The 16,702-nt window shown below is 43.6% G+C and overlaps 1 protein-coding gene across 3 annotated transcripts in view; it reads right to left on the bottom strand.

Annotated features, from left to right (window-relative positions):
• Positions 1-16,702, bottom strand: part of LRGUK (leucine rich repeats and guanylate kinase domain containing) — a 108,754-nt gene that overhangs the window by 25,574 nt on the left and 66,478 nt on the right. The window lies entirely within an intron of this gene.

The following is a 16,702-nucleotide window of genomic DNA, read 5'->3' as shown; positions in this document are numbered from 1 at the left end:
CCAGATATGTAACTGAGAAGTCACACTGATAATTACTTTCCATTCAACAAAATTCTTCTAAAAGGCTAGAAGAAAATAAAGCATGCAATGCTGAAAAGAAACTCAAAAAAAAGAATGCAATGGATACTGATGGGGTCACCACTTTACAGAATTTACTCATAAATAATGCTGAAAGTTTCCTTTACAACATTAGAATGTCCAGCGACCTAGAATATAAAGCTAAAATTTTATTACCATTCATCTATAGAGAGCCCTAGTGTAAGTGCCTTTGGATATATACAAACATTAAAACTTTCAGGAATATTGCCTTAAAAATGCTAAAATAGGGGCACCTGGGTGGCCCAGTTGGTGAAGCGTCTCGACTCTTGGTTTTGGCTCAGGTCATGACCCCACAGTTCCTGAGATTGAGCCTCGTGTTGGGCTCTGTGCTGACAGCTCAGAGCCTGCTTGGGATTCTCTCTCTCCCTTCCTCTTTGCCCCTCCCCCACTCATGCTAGTTCGGGCCTGCTCTCTTTCAAAATAGATAAACTTAAAAAAAAAAAAAAAAAGAAAAAGCATTAATTTTTTTTTAAATCCTAAAATAAATGATTTCCACACGTCCACCGTCTGCTCTGAGCAGACGTGGGAAGTTCTCCTCACCCAAAGACAACAAAACACTAGATGATGTGTAACAAGAGACTTGTTTTGTACACATAGCGAAGCTGAGAAGCCAAGAAAGAAAAATTTCCTCGTGCTGGAAGTAAAAGTCCCAAGTCAGAAGAGTGGGAATCAATGCCAAGAAGTCGGAGTGCTTCGGGGACTGAGGGAGGCCAGTCCGTGTTCTTGATGCAGAAGACCTGGGCTCTTTGATAAGGGGGGGAGCTGGAAAGGGGGCATCTGGAAGTTTCGGCCCACAGACCCAGGGACTGTGCTTGGACAGAGTCTCACCTGGACCAGTGTCACCTGGACCGAGGGTGGAAACACCTGGGGGAAATCAGGCCTCTGATCCTGTGTTGCATGCTGGTATGGAATCTGAACTCGAACTCCTACCAAATTGTGTGGCTATCGTGTGCAAATAAAATAAGGAAAAAGCTGTTGCAGATGAGTGCAAGTAATCACGTAGGGGACGCTCAAGGTCCACACCCCAGCACCTGCCTAGAGTGAGAGAGACTCAGGAGGTGCAATGAATGAGCAAGTCTACACCAGAAGGATTTGTCTTCTTTGTTAAATCTTCATGATGGAAAAGCGATTCGATCCATATTTGTCGAGCATGTGCCAGACAGTGCTCTGGAGGCTGGGGATATAACAGTAGACAGAAGGTCCTGACCTGTGGGAATTACATTCTAATATTGGACACAAATAACACATTCAGATAACGTCAGGTGGTAAGAAGTGCAACGAAGCAATGGGAAGCCAGATAAGGGGACAGAGTGAGAGATGGCACGATGGTCACAGAAGTCCTCTCTAGAGGAGCGACATCTGGACAGCGATCTAAAATCACAGGAAAAGCATTCAGGTAGCTGAGGCAAAACCATCTCACATAGAAAGAGGTGCTTTGTATAAGGACCCAAAAGCGTGTTTAACATAATTGAATAACAGTAAAAAAAAATCGACATGGCTGAAGCAAGAGGGAGAAAGTGGGGTGGAGAGGTTGGATCCTGTGTTCATTTAAAAGAAAGAGAGCCAGAGCCAGAGAGAGAGAAAGAGAGAGCGAGTGAGTGAGCTTGTTCCCTGATGGGACCCTAAGAACAGAGAGCATTGTGGAAAAGACCAGATGAATTTGAGAAAAGTTAAGACAAAAATGAAATAGAAGCTATATTCATTGAGATAATTTCCACAAAATTACCATATGTATGTATGTATGTATGTGTGTGTGTATGTGTGTGCGAGAGTGTGTACACACACATACACACAACATACACACAGGCACTTGCTCAAAATACAGTATTAGTGTCAGGGTTCCTTTTTCTACCTTTCTGAGACGGAAGCAATCTGTATTATGGTGTGCGAACAAGTTAAGTTCAATCTGATGATACAATGTAGCTACAATTCCAACAATATAATGGCTTTATGGTTTCTCAATAATCAAACATTTGGGGTAACGATAATGTGTTTACATTACTATTAAACTACATTGTAATGCCACCACTTTAATGACTTGGAACTCCCATAATGAAGAGTTCCATACAGTTCTTAAAGGAGTTTCTAATGTCTTAAGAGATCCTGCTTCTCAATTTAATATCTGTGTATATTACCAACGTCCTAACACCTTGCAACAACTCTTCTTAACATAATCTTCCTCAAAGTATCTAAATTAAAGACAACCTTGAGGCAACATTAAATCTATATATACAGTCCATAAAAACAACCAAGTTCTTCAGTATAAAGGTTAATTTTAACACCTACAATGAAGCACAACTGAATTCAATGATGCATGACAGATTTTAAAGTTATTTTATGGATTAGTATCATTATTAAATGCAGGAAAATATAAATGAATTACCCGGAACAACCAGAAGTACATCTCAAATTAATTCTAAGTGGCTTAGACCTTGTATTTAGACTTCTATCCCTTTGCAGTCAAGTGAATTAAAATAATTTGCATAAATTTTAAAAGAAGCATAGAATCCAACCTGAATAACAAATGCGATGCGAGCCATGTACCTCAGAATAAAGCATTTTGAGTATATATTTAGTATCATATCATCACATAGACTAAACAAGGGCTTTTACTGCATAAAAGAGAAAATTAAAAATGTTGATGATCTGACATTACTGGCACAGAGCCATGTCAAGAGTAATAAAATTAGAATGTGGGGATCAGACAGTGAATATTTTGAGAAACAAAAATCCCTATTTTAATGGCCAATTTTTCTACATTCATAAGATTACTTATAGAGCAAAACAACTAAATCCTTTTCCTGTTCAAAAATATGAGACTAAACACTTTAAATTATAAAGGTTTTAACATTTTTTTAAAATTTTTTTTAACGTTTTATTTTATTTTTGAGACAGAGACAGAGCATGAACGGGGGAGGGGCAGAGAGAGAGGGAGACACAGAATCCGAAGCAGGCTCCAGGCTCTGAGCCATCAGCCCAGAGCCCGACGCGGGGCTCGAACTCACAGACTGCGAGATCGTGACCTGAGCTGAAGTCGGCCGCTTAACCGACTGAGCCACCCAGGCGCCCCAAGGTTTTAACATTTAAACGAGACCTTGGGGAAAAAATGAATCAACACTAGAATTTGTCTCCTTTTGGAAACAATTAGAAATGCATGTCTTGGAGGGGCGCCTGGGTGGCTCAGTTGGCTGAGCATCTGACTTCGGCTCAGGTCATGATCTCGTGGTTTGTGGGTTCGAGCCCCGTGTTGGGCTCTGTGCTGACAGCTCAGAGCCTGGAGCCTGCTTCAGATTCTTTGTCTCCCTCTCTCTCTGCTCCTCCCCTGCTCATACTCTGTCTCTCCCTCTCTCTCAAAAATAAATAAACATAAAAAAAATTAAAAAAAAAAAAGAAATGTATGTCTTGGAAATAGGCTTTTTCTTTCTAAAAAAATTGTTTTTAATGTTTATTTATTTTTGAGACAGAGACAGAGCATGAACAGGGGAGGGGCAGAGAGAGAGGGAGACACAGAATCTGAAACAGGCTCCAGGCTCTGAGCTGACAGCACAGAGCCTGACGCGGGGCTCGAACTCACGAACCGTGAGATCATGACCTGAGCCGAAGTCGGATGCTTAACCGACTGAGCCACCCAGGTGCCCTGATAGGCTTTAGTTTTCAAACAAAAGTTCTCAGCCAGATTTCAGTATCATTCATCTTTTCCCCCCACTCAAATGGGTTTTAAAAAAATGTTTATTTAGTAACAGTGAGGGTTTTTTTTAACAAGAATAATATACTCCTACCATGATTAAATACATACACATACATAAATACTTGTAAAATCACTGTAACAGAGTCTCAATACTTAAATATGTAACCATAAAAAAGGCCAAAACCAAATTAAAGCAAAATAACCTGTGATACAGTATTTATTTATTTTTAATGAGACAGTTACATAATTTGTAGTGGAAAATTAAAGAAAATCTCAGTTCATTAGGAAGTATTATCACAAAAGTAAATGTTCTGAAAAAAGCTATTTTTCTAGGACAGAATTAAATCTTGAAAGTCTTGTCTATCTGTGCTTCCAAGAAAGGAATAAAAGCAACCAAAAGAAAGTCATTTCACACGGTACCCATAATAATTTTCCATAGCAAAATAAGGTTTTATAGTAGGAAGCTACCACCCCAGTCTAAGGAAGTAGAGTAATAATGTTCATGTAAAATGAATACACTTATTAAGATATTCTAACAGTCAAGTGCTCTTTTCTTCAGTTTCCAATCAAAGGAATAATCAGTGACTTAAACAGGGAACGGCTTCTGTATCAGGACAAAGCAAAGTAGGTGAATGTGTATTCTCACCCAGAGAGAACGAGGAAAAAAATAAAACGTTTCCTTACATTGAACTTCACACTTTCAAACCTCCTCAGTACAGCTGAACTAATGGACTCAGTACTTGCATCCTGTATTTAGAATGTCCTGATTAGAACATAAAACTGGGGTGCCTGGCTGGCTCAGTGGGAAGAGCATGGAACTCTTGATCTCAAGGTTTTGAGCTCCACGTTGGGTGTAGAGCTTACTTAAAGGTAAGTAAATAAAGTTAAAATAAAACATAGGACAATAGTACCCTGAATTTCAGGGTTGTTTTTTTTTAGTTTTTTTAATGTTTACTTATTTTTGACAGAGAGCGAGAGACAGACAGAGCATAAGTGGGGGAGGGGGAGGGAGAGGGAGACACAGAATCCGAAACAGGCTCCAGGCTCCGAGCTGTCAGCACAGAGCCTGACGCGGGGCTTGAACCCACGGACAGCAAGATCATGACCTGAGCTGAAGTCGGGTGCTCAACCGACTGAGCCACCCAGGTGCCCCAGGGGTTTTTTTTGTTTTTGTTTTTATTGGATGAGTTTATTGTGGTAAGTTTCAAGAGTGGAAACATGATACATAAGATCTGCATGTGTATAGCGTTTGGGCAAGAGGAAGGAGAATCAGGAAATAGGAAAGAAACCTTCAGGGAGCTTGAATACACACGAAAGACTTCTTCTCCTTTAAGTACGATGTTTGATGAGGAGGCTGATGATGGGACTTCCACCCAACTCCACGCTCCAGCTCCTGTTAAGTGTGAGGTACTTCCTGAAGGCTCATCCTTGAAGAACAACTCTTTCAAAGATGTTACTTCATTGGTCAATTCCTCTAGGAAAGACTTTTTTTTGGGGGGGAGGGGTTTCTTCACTTTACTTTTCTTTGTCCATGGAAACTGAAGGTCTTTGGATGCAGTAGCTTGTAGAAGTCAGTCTTTGTCTCAACCCACTACAAAAGGCAAACAAAACGCCTACAGTCTGGTAGTCCATTTCTGAGTCAAATAACGTGACAGCATTTACTGTCTAACCAGACTGAAACAATATAAATGGCTTTGATTTTACCAATAAGGAAATAACAATAGTAAAGATAATAGATAACATTTATTAGCAGTGGGTGTTGTATGGAAGCTAATTTGACAATAAAGTTTTTTTTTTTAAAGTTCATATCTGATACGAAAAAAAACCATTTATTGAGCATGTACGATGGGCCAGGAGCTATGAAAAGTGTTTCATGTGTGTATCACAAGTAAATTTCATAATAAGCTCAGAACTGGTGTTTCCCTAAACTCACTTCTCCAAGCTGCGTGTTAACGCCCATGAATCTCTTGATCTCAGTTACATTTTGCTTCTTCTCAATATTATTCTAATTCTGTTTAAGCTCCTTAATTCGATCAAGGTTGTTTAAAGTTTTTTTTTTTTTAAAGGATTTTCAGAGAAGACCATCCTTTTTGCCAAATATTTCTGCCTACTTTGACCAGTGTTGTTAAATCCAATTCATGATAAAATGCTATTTAAAATGTTCTTCCTGCTTCCATGTTAACACTGACACTCATACTAAGGCTGTGCTCTTACTATGTGCCAGACGTTGGTTTTCAATATATGAACTCATTCAATCCCCACAATAATCTTGAGGTAGGTAGTGTTACTGTCCCTACGTGAGAACTTTGTAACTTGCCCAAGGTCACAACGCTAGATTGTATTAGTGCTGGAATTTCCAACGATTGACTGCTAGTGTCAATTTATGAATTCCTAAGGTTACAAACTTAAAAAAAAAAAAGGCCTCCAGCTTTTGCTTATCTTTCCTGCACTCTCAAAACCAGATTTGGTGGTCTGACATCATTGATCTATCATCAACACAAAGAAATGGTTAGGCTTTTCTCCTCTTTTCTGAATGTCTGGTCAATAAAGAAAAGTGATTTCCAGAATTATGTCTTTCACATTGAACTAAGCTATTAATTAAATTCATTTATGAACACATTGTGCTAGGTAGTATATAAATAGTGCAATTATCTAAAGTGGAATTTGGGGCATCTTTTATGTTAACAAGGTGATTTCAGGGAGCAAAAAGTCATGGAGCAAAAGGAAAGGGAGTCAACTAAGTACTTAGTGCAGAAAACACTATTGATCGAGATTTTTTTGGAGGTTTTTTTTTTTTTTTTTTTTTAAACTTTACCTAAGAATTTATTTTTTTGCACGTGAAGTTTGGATACATTTTCTCTGGGGCCTACTACTGACAAAGACCAAAACTGCCAATACACTGGATACTTGCTATTGTCCCAGAGAGAATTCCGCAGAAATCACGTCAACCCATCCCACTTCACGGGGAAGCATCTGGTCAACAGCCTCCAGGAACAGCAGCGGAGCAGAGCTCCAGAGACCTCAGGGTTTTCAAAGTGCAGGTTGCAGCCTGAATATAGAATCTATTTAGTAGGTTACATATGACCAGCAGTTTGAAAAGTGAAGACTGAGGAGAACAGAAAATATCAGGGTGTATCACTGTAGTGAGGATGTTTTATACTTCTGTCTCCTACGTGCGTCTGCGTGTAGGTCATGATGTTGTAAAATCTATTCCCGGTTATGGATTTTGGATCTGAAAGTTTGAAAGCCACTGTTCTAATGAGTACTAACTGTGTGTGATTTCCTAGTAGTAAGCCCCGTATTCAATAAGAGAGACTGCTGGGTTCTTCAGAGCCAGCCAGAAGAGCCAGTTGTAGTAAATGGATCATATCAAAAAGGGAACCTTAGATTTTATCCAGTGCAACTAATCAACCAACATACGGAGGCTTCCTGTACAATTCCCAGCACAGAGCCTGTAAGTTCTAGAGAAAGCCTGTTTGTTCCTTTGCGCATGACTTCTAACTTCTAGAAAGTTCCTCATTACGCCAGATTGAAGTAGAACATAAGGTTGCTCTTTCACACGACAGATTTTCACATGTGTGAATTTAATTCTATATAACCTTTTCCAAATAAACACAGGTTCATAGACAATTTAGAAAATAGTAAACAGCATAAAGGAGAAAATAAAGATGACCACTAATCCAACAACAACAACAACAACAACAACAATCCAAGAGCTAACAACTGGAACCATACTGGCTATACCTCCTTAACCTGCTTTCTCCGTAATCTTGGAACAAATATTGAACTCTTCTCTATATTCTTCTACAACATGATTATGATGGCAAAGAGCATCCTCGCATAAGGCTATTCCAGAACTTTTCCCCATAACTTATTTTTACAAATCTCAAATGACTAGACTATTTCCAGATTTTAGTATAAAGACTATTTCCAGATCTCATTATAAAGACATTAACAATGCTTCTACATCAATTTCTTCCCCATGGTAAGTCTTAGATTAGAATTACGAAGTTAAAGACAGTCAAAATTTAAAGGCTCTGAGGGGCGCCGGGGTGGCTCAATTGGTTGTGTCCCGACTTTGGCTCAGGTCATGATCTCATAGTTTGCAAGTTTGGGCCCCGCATCAGGCTCTGTGCTGACAGCTCAGAGCCTGCAGCCTGCTTCAGATTCTGTGTCTCCCTCTCTCTACCCATCCCCCATTCACACGCTGTCTGTCTCTCTCTCTCTCAAAAATAAACATTAAAAAAAATTAAAGGCTCTGACAGATATTGTAAAACGGCCCCCCTAAAAGCTGCACCCATTTACTTTCTCCGTGATGATATGGAAAGTGTGTTTACCCTGTACTTCAACAAGAACAGGCATTAATTTGCTTTCCATCTTTGCCAGTTTGGTATTCCCCCAAAATTTTGTTTTAACTTCTAGAAGGAGTGGAAGTTATATACTTTTTGACATATATTTTGGCCATTTTTCTTTCCTCTTTTCGGAACTACCCAATCATACCCTTTGCCCAATTCTCTTTTGAGGCTTGAAAATAACTTAAGATTTAGTTCCTTACATATTCGCAGACGGTTCTTATGCCCAATAGAACTATTATCTCTGTTGATCTGAATACTAGGTGCCAGACTTCCCTGAAAAAGCTAAAGATTGTATTAGCTAATAGTGACTAATGCTTGCGAGGCTTTTGTTTTCCCATAGAGATCATTTTGCCGAGGAATATAGCAAATAGATGTGATACGAGCTCTGTAAATGTAGACGGAACATGACAGTTCTTAGACAACTAAAAACCAGAGTTTTCCAATACACTGAGAAAGTCAATACACGCAGTAAAAAACGCTCACCATGGAGGAGTTGATGATCTTTTTGACTCCCTTCCTCGGACTACAAACGCAATGCTGCCCAGCTGCACTGAACTGGGGACACTTTTATATACTAACAAAACACAGAACTTAAACCATCATGAACCCCGCGAAGGGAGCTAGGGCTTCCTGTAAGTCAAACAAAGGGAAACTTGGCTTCTCATTTCCCTTTAGAACACTAATAAAAATGCAATCCCAGGGGTGCCTGGGTGGCTCAGTCGGTTGAACGTCCGACTTCAGCTCAGATTATGATCTCACGATTCGTGAGTTGGAGCCCTGTGTCGGGCTCTGTGCTGACAGCTCGGAGCCTGGAGCCTGCTTCCGATTCTGTGTCTCCCTCTCTCTCTGCTCCTCCCCTGCTCACACTCTGTCTCTCTCTCAAAAATAAATAAAGATTAAAAAAAAATAAGAAAAAAAAATGCAACCCCAAATGTTTAAGGAGCCTCAGAACCAGTTGCCCAGGGAGGAAACCTAGTATTTTTCTCAAGTTCTCACCTAAGTGAGGTATCGGTGGGTGTCTCTGAAATGCCCCACTCACAGCTCGTTAAAAAAGGGGTAATTATCCTTTTTTCTACCTCCCTTTTACCATCTGTCCTCCTCCTGGGTCCAATCCAAATACTTCCTCAATCTGTCCATTCCTGCCACAGTGCCTTATTTCAGGCCCTTACCACCCTGTTAGGACTATTGCGATAGCTTCCCAGCCGTGCTTCCTACCCTCTGTATTGACTACCTTAAATTTATCCTCTATACCAAGTCTAGACACATGCCTCTAAGATAAAAATTTAACTATTCAATGGTTCCCCCTCGTTAGAAGATCAAGTTTCCAAGCTCGTTAGCATAGAGCAAAATGCCCTTTGGATCTACCAATACCTACCGCTCTCCTGACATCCAGGTCCTTATAAGAAACGTTGTGCCTGCTCTTACCACCATGCTTAAGCACACGCTGTTCCCTCTTCTAAGAAACCATCACTCTGTCCCATCAGTCTAATTTTGCAACCTTGATGACTTAGCTGAAAGAGGACCTCCTCTTGGAAGTGTTTTCTGATCCAATTCTCACGTCCCAGGCTGAATCCAGTGTCCTTTCTTGATAACCTTATGACATTCTGGAAAAGTTAATAAATGGATTTGCCTGTCTATTGGACCCTAAACCTAGCCCAGCATGCTGCGAAGCCTCCTAGTGTCCTGATCACATGGTGTTGTAATCGACCCTCTTAGGTCTCCTTTGACAAAAGAGCTCCTTGAAGTGTCCTTATCATCCCACTATGTCTAGCAACTATCATAGTGTCTGGCACATAGTAGATGCTCAATCAACGTTTTGGATAACTGAACTAAATAAAAGTTATGACATGTTAAAAAAAATTCCTTATTACTGTCATCTTTGACAAACCAGATAAATCAAACGGTAATTATTGGTATAACAGAGGCTTTTCCAAGAGGATTTCTGCATCCTGGATTTTAAAAATATCAATGTCCTCTCCTGGACTTGAAATAATATTTGGCGTGCATACAACAGTGTGGACACATACCTTGTGTATATGGTAAGAACCATTTCTACAGGCATTTAGTCCTCAAATTTTTGTATTTTCTAAATACAGGATGCCAAACACAGTTTAGGATGCTGCTACACACATAGTAAGCACTCATTAAATATCTTTGCAACTTTTTAGGAGCTAAACCTTGGGTTGGCTGCTTTGGTCGCAATTACCGTCTTCTGGGAATGTAGTCTCCGTATACCTGACAGGGGGCGGGAGTGCCTGATGGTTACATGTATGTGACCCTGTCTCTGGCCAGAGTAGATTAATTTAAGAACATTTCATTTAATTCAAGCCAGGCCCATCTGTCTTTCGCCGAATTTTTTTTTAAATTTCAGGATTAAGGAACATGTAAATCAATCCTTTTCTAGTAGTGGGAGCTGCCAGATGTAAAACCAGATGTAAAATTTGAAAGGTATTGGCAGCTATGTTCCCAGCCATGAAACAGAAATGAGAAATGACGAGAGTCCAGTCGGCGACAGAAAATACCGGAGATGACAGGAGTCCGGGTTTTTCGAGAACTTGTCCCCACTCGGAGGCTCTGGTGCACCTCCGTTCTCCCCACGGTCTGCTGGTAGGAGATTTTCCACTCCCTTCCAGTAGCTTCCTGTAAGCTGGCTCAGGCTGGATTCCTGTCCCTTGCTGATGGTATGAGTCCTTAAAGAAAAAGGGATTCCCCTGAATCTTCTCCCCAGGAACCCTTTAAACTGATTCAACCGGGTGGTTTGGCATAATGAAGGCAGGGGCTAATTTACATGAGGTTCCTGTTCAGGGAGAGAAGGAAGGTATTCATTTTGAAATACATTTCAAGCAAAAGTAAGTTTCAGGTAACACAAGCCAAGCAAATCTGAAGCTCTCATCAATCACGGTGTCATATGCGTAAAGAACTTGCCCCGCTGCCCTTTCGAAGACGCTCACAAGTTAACTGTGGGTTTGGAATCTTTGCGGAAGTGACAAAGACCCAGAAACTGCGAAGGTTCCCTTTCTCAGAGCTCCCGGACCCCTCGAATATGCAAGCGGCATGCGAGAATGTTCTCGTCTAGAAGTGAAGTTTCCTAATGAGTAACACAAAACGTAACGGCCACACGACATTGCTTCAGCCAGAGTCGGCACGCATATTGGAGTTCATACGAGTGTAGACACAAGGGCTCCCCGCTGACCCTAACCTTCAGGACCAGCTCTCCAGCTGGCACAGGGACACGACTGGCCGGTGGATCCCACTCTAGGGGCTGCCCTTCCGGACTACAACGGCAAGCCACAGGAAAGGCACAGAAACGCACAGACTAAGAACCCAGTGGCTGGGACGGTGCTGGAGCCCACCCCCACGCTTACTGGGGGCTGCAGAGGGAAGCTGGGGTACAGACTCACAGAGCCCTGGCCACAGGTTTCCTTCCTGGGGCCACACTGGCGACATTAAAGACGGAGTGGCTCCGGCGATGGCTTAAACCTTGCTGCTCTGACTGCCCCGAGCTCGCAGCCTCCCCTTCCGGCTGCCCGGCTCCTCGGCAGACACCTGATTCTGGGCTGCGGCAGAGCTTCCGTCCTTGGGTGCTCCCCCGTGTTTCTCGGTGTGTTTCTCCTTGGCTTGCCGCCTGGAGGCACCATCCCTTTGGACAGAACTCTCTCTGGTCTGACTGGGCCTTCGATGGGCTTGGGTCTCTCTGACAGGCTGCTGGGTGGGGGCCTGCTCTGGGGAGTCCAAAGACGATTCTCTCTTCTGAAATCTTCCCCTCGTATGAACCTCTTCTCTTCTCCCTGGATGCTCCCTGGGAGCAGAATCATCTGGTCTTGACTCTACAGAGGACATTGCACTCCGGAGAGGACCCCTGTGCAGTTGCCTGCCACTGAGGGTGGCTTTATTTCCTTGAGATGATCCTTCAGAATTCTTTTTCAACGATGGCCCTTTTTTGGACCCAGCTGCCTTCTGAACCGGGTCATCTGGGGGGAGGCTGGCACGGGCCTCTTCCCTGGAATAATGCACCTTTCCCTGTTTCTCTTCTTGGAACTGGGGATCCGCAGGCAATGGTTCAGCGTGGGGTGGCTCAGGAATTTCTGGCGCGTTGACTTTTCTTCTCTGGGTCCCCTGAGGACTCTGAGGAGGGCTAGGGTTCGGGTGATGGGGTACCTTTGGGGGAGTCGGCTTACTCTGGGATTCTGGCTGCAAGGCTATCTGATGGCTTCTAGGAGGTACCTTTTTCGGATGCCCTGGTCCTTTAATTGTCTCTCTTTGGATAGGGAGTTTTTTTTCCCTAGCTCCTGTCTGCTGCACCGGCTCTTGGTTTGGGGGTAAGGCCTGCACATCTGAAATCTTCTTGCTGGAGGAGCGGCCTGCTTTGGGGACCTGCCTTTCCTTTGCAGGCCTCAAATCACGGTGAGCCCCCGTGTTGTGCGGCAGCTGCTGTTCGGAGAAGGGGGTGGGAATGTGCGGGAGCCTAACCACCCGAGTCCCCTCTTCCTCGGGGGGATCAGGGGCGGGCTGCGGTGCATGCTCCTGGACAGGGGGACTGATAAGAGGGAGTTTCACCTCCCTGACCTTTTCTTCCTGGACTTGCTGAGGACTGTGGTCCTGATGGGGACTCAGACTTTGTGGTGGTTTGGAATGAGGAGGGCTGATGGGAGGAAGTTTACTGGGGTCTCCTTCCTGAGCTAGTGGAGGCCTCGACGAGGGAGTCACGGTTTGGTCTGAGGCTGTTCCGAAAGCTTCCTCCCTGCTGGGTGAGAGGAGTCTGGGTGTGGGCCTCCGACTCTGGAGCGGGGCGAGGACCCGAGGCTGGGGCAGCCTGGTGGGAGCCAGCCGGCTTCTGGGGAGCAAAGTCATTGGGTTGTCCCTGCCCGGGGTCTGTTCCATATCTGTTGAGTCCTGAGGATGTGGCACTTCTGGGTAAGGAGTGCTGACCCGAACAAATTCTGCCTTTGGGGATCCCTCCACTGGAGGTTGCCGAGAATCTTCCAGAGGTGGTCCCGGTATTTTGGCCCCGTTAGGGTGGGAAGGGTCTCTCGGAGGCTCATGATGGGCACCGTCGGGTGGCACATTGGCTGACTCAGTTTCCTCACCCTGGGTTCTCTGGGGGCTGAGGGATGTTGGGTCAGACTCCTGTAGAGCCTCAGATGGCGGAGGGAGAGCGAGGGTCCCCTCGGCCTCCCCTGACTCCTCATCCTGGTCTGGCGGAGCTCTGTGCGCTGCAGGCGGCTCAGGGTGCCGCCCCTGGTCAGGGCGCCCTTGGGAAGGAGTGATGGAAGCCTGCCCTATGTTACCTGCTTTCACCTCAGATGTCCGAGACTCATTTTCAGGGAGATTTGTAGTTACGATTTGTGAAGAAGGATCCGGTTGTTGAACAGCCCCTCCCCTCTGGTCTGGGGATAAGTCTCGGGCCTGCGGGGGAGGCTCGGCACTGCGGCTGCTGGGAGAGAGCGCTTGGTGGGCGGCTCCCTCCTGAGTCGGCGGCGCTTGGTCCTGGGAGGGAGCCGCGCTCTGATTTTCGGGGGCCTGTGCACGAATCTGCATTCCAGGGTGATGCTCGGTTAACTGGCCATCCGCCTGCAGTTTTGCCAAGCGCCTTGGGGATGGGACCAGGTGGGCGGGCACCCCAGAGGGGGTCTTCTTGCTAGAGGGAGCTCCTGCTTTAATATAAAAAGAAGTTAGCTAAAGGCATCTGAACACATACTAAGTAACCATGCAGCTTTAGAAAGAACAAAGAATATCTTTTCCTTCTCGGATGCGCATAGGCCCTTGGAAAGAATAAAATGACACATCCAGGAGCACTGTCACCGTGCCTTCCCCTTGGGGATACTAGGTGCCTAGACTCCTCTTACTTAGAACTTGGAAGCACCGTAGTCAACCGAAATCATGAGCTTCAATAAATAAACATAAAGAGGCTCATTCACAGAACCAAACCTTACATCCAGGGCTGAGAGTGGCAAGAACAATCTTTAAGTGAATGGGATTTAAAATTTTCACCACCTTACGTGCCACTGCTGCTTGTGGGGGTAGAAACTAGAGGATGGACATCTGAGCCGGGTGAAGTCCCGCTAGTGTCCTTGTTTAATGGCAGTCCCCTTCAGGAAACTGAGCTCCAGGAAGAATGATGTCAGTTTACCAATACCCAGGAGGCACGGGAAGCTGGACGGGCACTTACTTATGACGGAAGCCCTGCCATATTCCGGTGGCCCCTGTAACATCCTAGCCCAGTCCCAAGGACATGGCTCCGAAAGGCCACTGGTCAGAGGTGGCACACCAGTGTGGAACAGCTTTGAAGAAACTAGTCCCCGCTCACTCTGGGGGGAGACCTGATACTCAGAGGCTGCAAACCAAGTCAGACCTCCAAGGCCACCCAGGGTGGTCCATCCCCAGAAGTGAACCAGGCTCCTGGCCACTTTCCCCTCTCCTCCAAGAAGCAGGATGACAGCTTGGAATACTCTGGGCCCTCACTGAACCTCCTAGTCTGGGCATGTACCCTGTGCCTCCAATCGAACCACATTGTGGTTCGCCCTGGAGAGGGGCTGGGGAAGAGTGGGGACAAGGAAAAGCTTGCTTCTTGGTGGGGTTTCCGTGGGGCTGTCCTGCTCATCATTCCCGTCTCCCTAGTTTATGACAGTTATAAGTTAAACACAAATTTAGTCAAGAAACAAGGTCAAAAAAATAGAAGAACAGTGAAAATATCTAGAGTCGGCAAAGTCACAGAGATGGAAACAGATTAGAGGTTACCAGGGGCTGGAGACAAGTCATTGCTTAATGGGAATAGACTTTCTGTTCGGGAGGAATGAAAACTTTTGGAAACAGGTAGCAGTGATGGTGGTTATGAAACACTGTGAATGTAGTCGAGGCCATTAAGTCATATACTTAAAATGGCTAAAATGGCTAATTTTATGTGTTTTTGGTTTTTTTTTACCACAAAAAAGTAATTTAAAAAAACAGAAAGATGTAAGAACAGCAAAATCCAATGCTAAAGGCTCTTTCCATTTGTAAGCCCTCCCGGTTTCCCAGGATCAGACATACAAGGATTTTTCCCCCCATTTTTACAATTTAACAACTCACATCATTTGGCAAATGATACCCTGCTCTTTATTAGAGATAAAGGCACCACTTACAGACTAGTAAATTGCTCAATTTCCCCGTTTGACTCATCATCACCATCGTCATTTTCCTCCATCATTAGTCGGAATTCTGAATAATGATTTGCAAATATAATTTTATTTTATGATCTCTATAGCAAGAACTCAGGGTGGCTTTTTAAAAGCTTTATTGGAAGCACCAAATAAATATTCCAGAAATAGGTTGTATAAAGATAAACGGAGGGGAAAGACATCCCTGATACTGAAATGTGAATAGAGTGAGTTTTTTCTTTTTTATAAAAACTGTATTGTTTGCTCAGGATTTTTTTAGTCTTCATGCTTTAGAAATGAGTATTATCTGAATTACTATAGGGGAAAAAATAAGATAATCTGTACCATGGTTGATAAACATTTTTAATTAATGGTATATCTCAATATCTTGAGGTTTTATAATCACTCTGTAGCTCAAGTTACTATTTTGTACGTGCATCTAATGGAGAAGCAATGTATTATTCCAAATAACTAAAAATATTTTTCAACTGGTATGATACAGGATTCCTGCTTCCTTGAAAAAAATGCCATTGGCCACCAAATTTCTATTTGTACTGAAGTCTAACATAAAGACAGTCTAAGCTAACTGGGAAAAACCTCAGCAAATTCTAAAATATTCCGTAATATTTTACGTAGCTGGCTTTGTTTTTTAGAAATGGGAATTCAGGGCACCTGGGTGGCTCAGTCAGCTGAGCGTCCGGCTACTAATTTTGGCTCAGGTCACACTCTCATATTCATGAGAACCAACCCCCTGTCGGGCTTTGCACTGACAGCATCTCCGCCCCCTCTCTGCTCGCTCGCTCACTCTCTCTCTCAAAATAAATAAATCTAAAAAAAAGAAATGGGAGTTCTAAGTGATTTCTCTAATCAAATTAATGATCACTGGCAAAATTTAGAATACAAAACTAAGGCTTCCCATTTCTGGTGCAATTTTCTAATCGCTTGGACTGTCTTTCAAAGAATTCTTTTTATTTTCTTACCTTTGACAGCTCAATTATATATTGAAAAATATTCCACTCTACTAAAATGATCTTTTCTTGTAGGGGTCCCATTTACATCCACGTAACTAATGTATGTCTTTACATAAACCTACCTAAACTACAGAACTTAAAATCAGAGTGACCCAGCTCAGAGCGGAAGCAAGATAGAGGGGTGATCCAGGCCTGTGGCGGTGACCCTGCTGGGGCTCTGGTCCTTCTCAGGGAGTCCTGACGTCATTTCCAGGAGGTTATGGTTGGGCCCCGCTCTCCTGTGGGGAACCTGTGAACATCTGGCCCGTCTCCACAGCATGTACTTCAGAGCCCAGAAACTCAAAGAGGCCACTGGCTCTCCTCTTGAACCACTAGAGATCCTTTAACAGGTTACTCCTCATTAGAATCTTTAAATACTCACTTGAATAATGTCCAGACTTCACAAAGTCACTT

This window comes from Panthera leo, chromosome A2 (assembly GCF_018350215.1).
Source record: "Panthera leo isolate Ple1 chromosome A2, P.leo_Ple1_pat1.1, whole genome shotgun sequence".
Classification (NCBI taxonomy): Eukaryota; Metazoa; Chordata; class Mammalia; order Carnivora; family Felidae; genus Panthera; species Panthera leo.
Note: the sequence above shows the minus strand (reverse complement) of the source record. Positions and strands in the feature narration are given on the sequence as shown.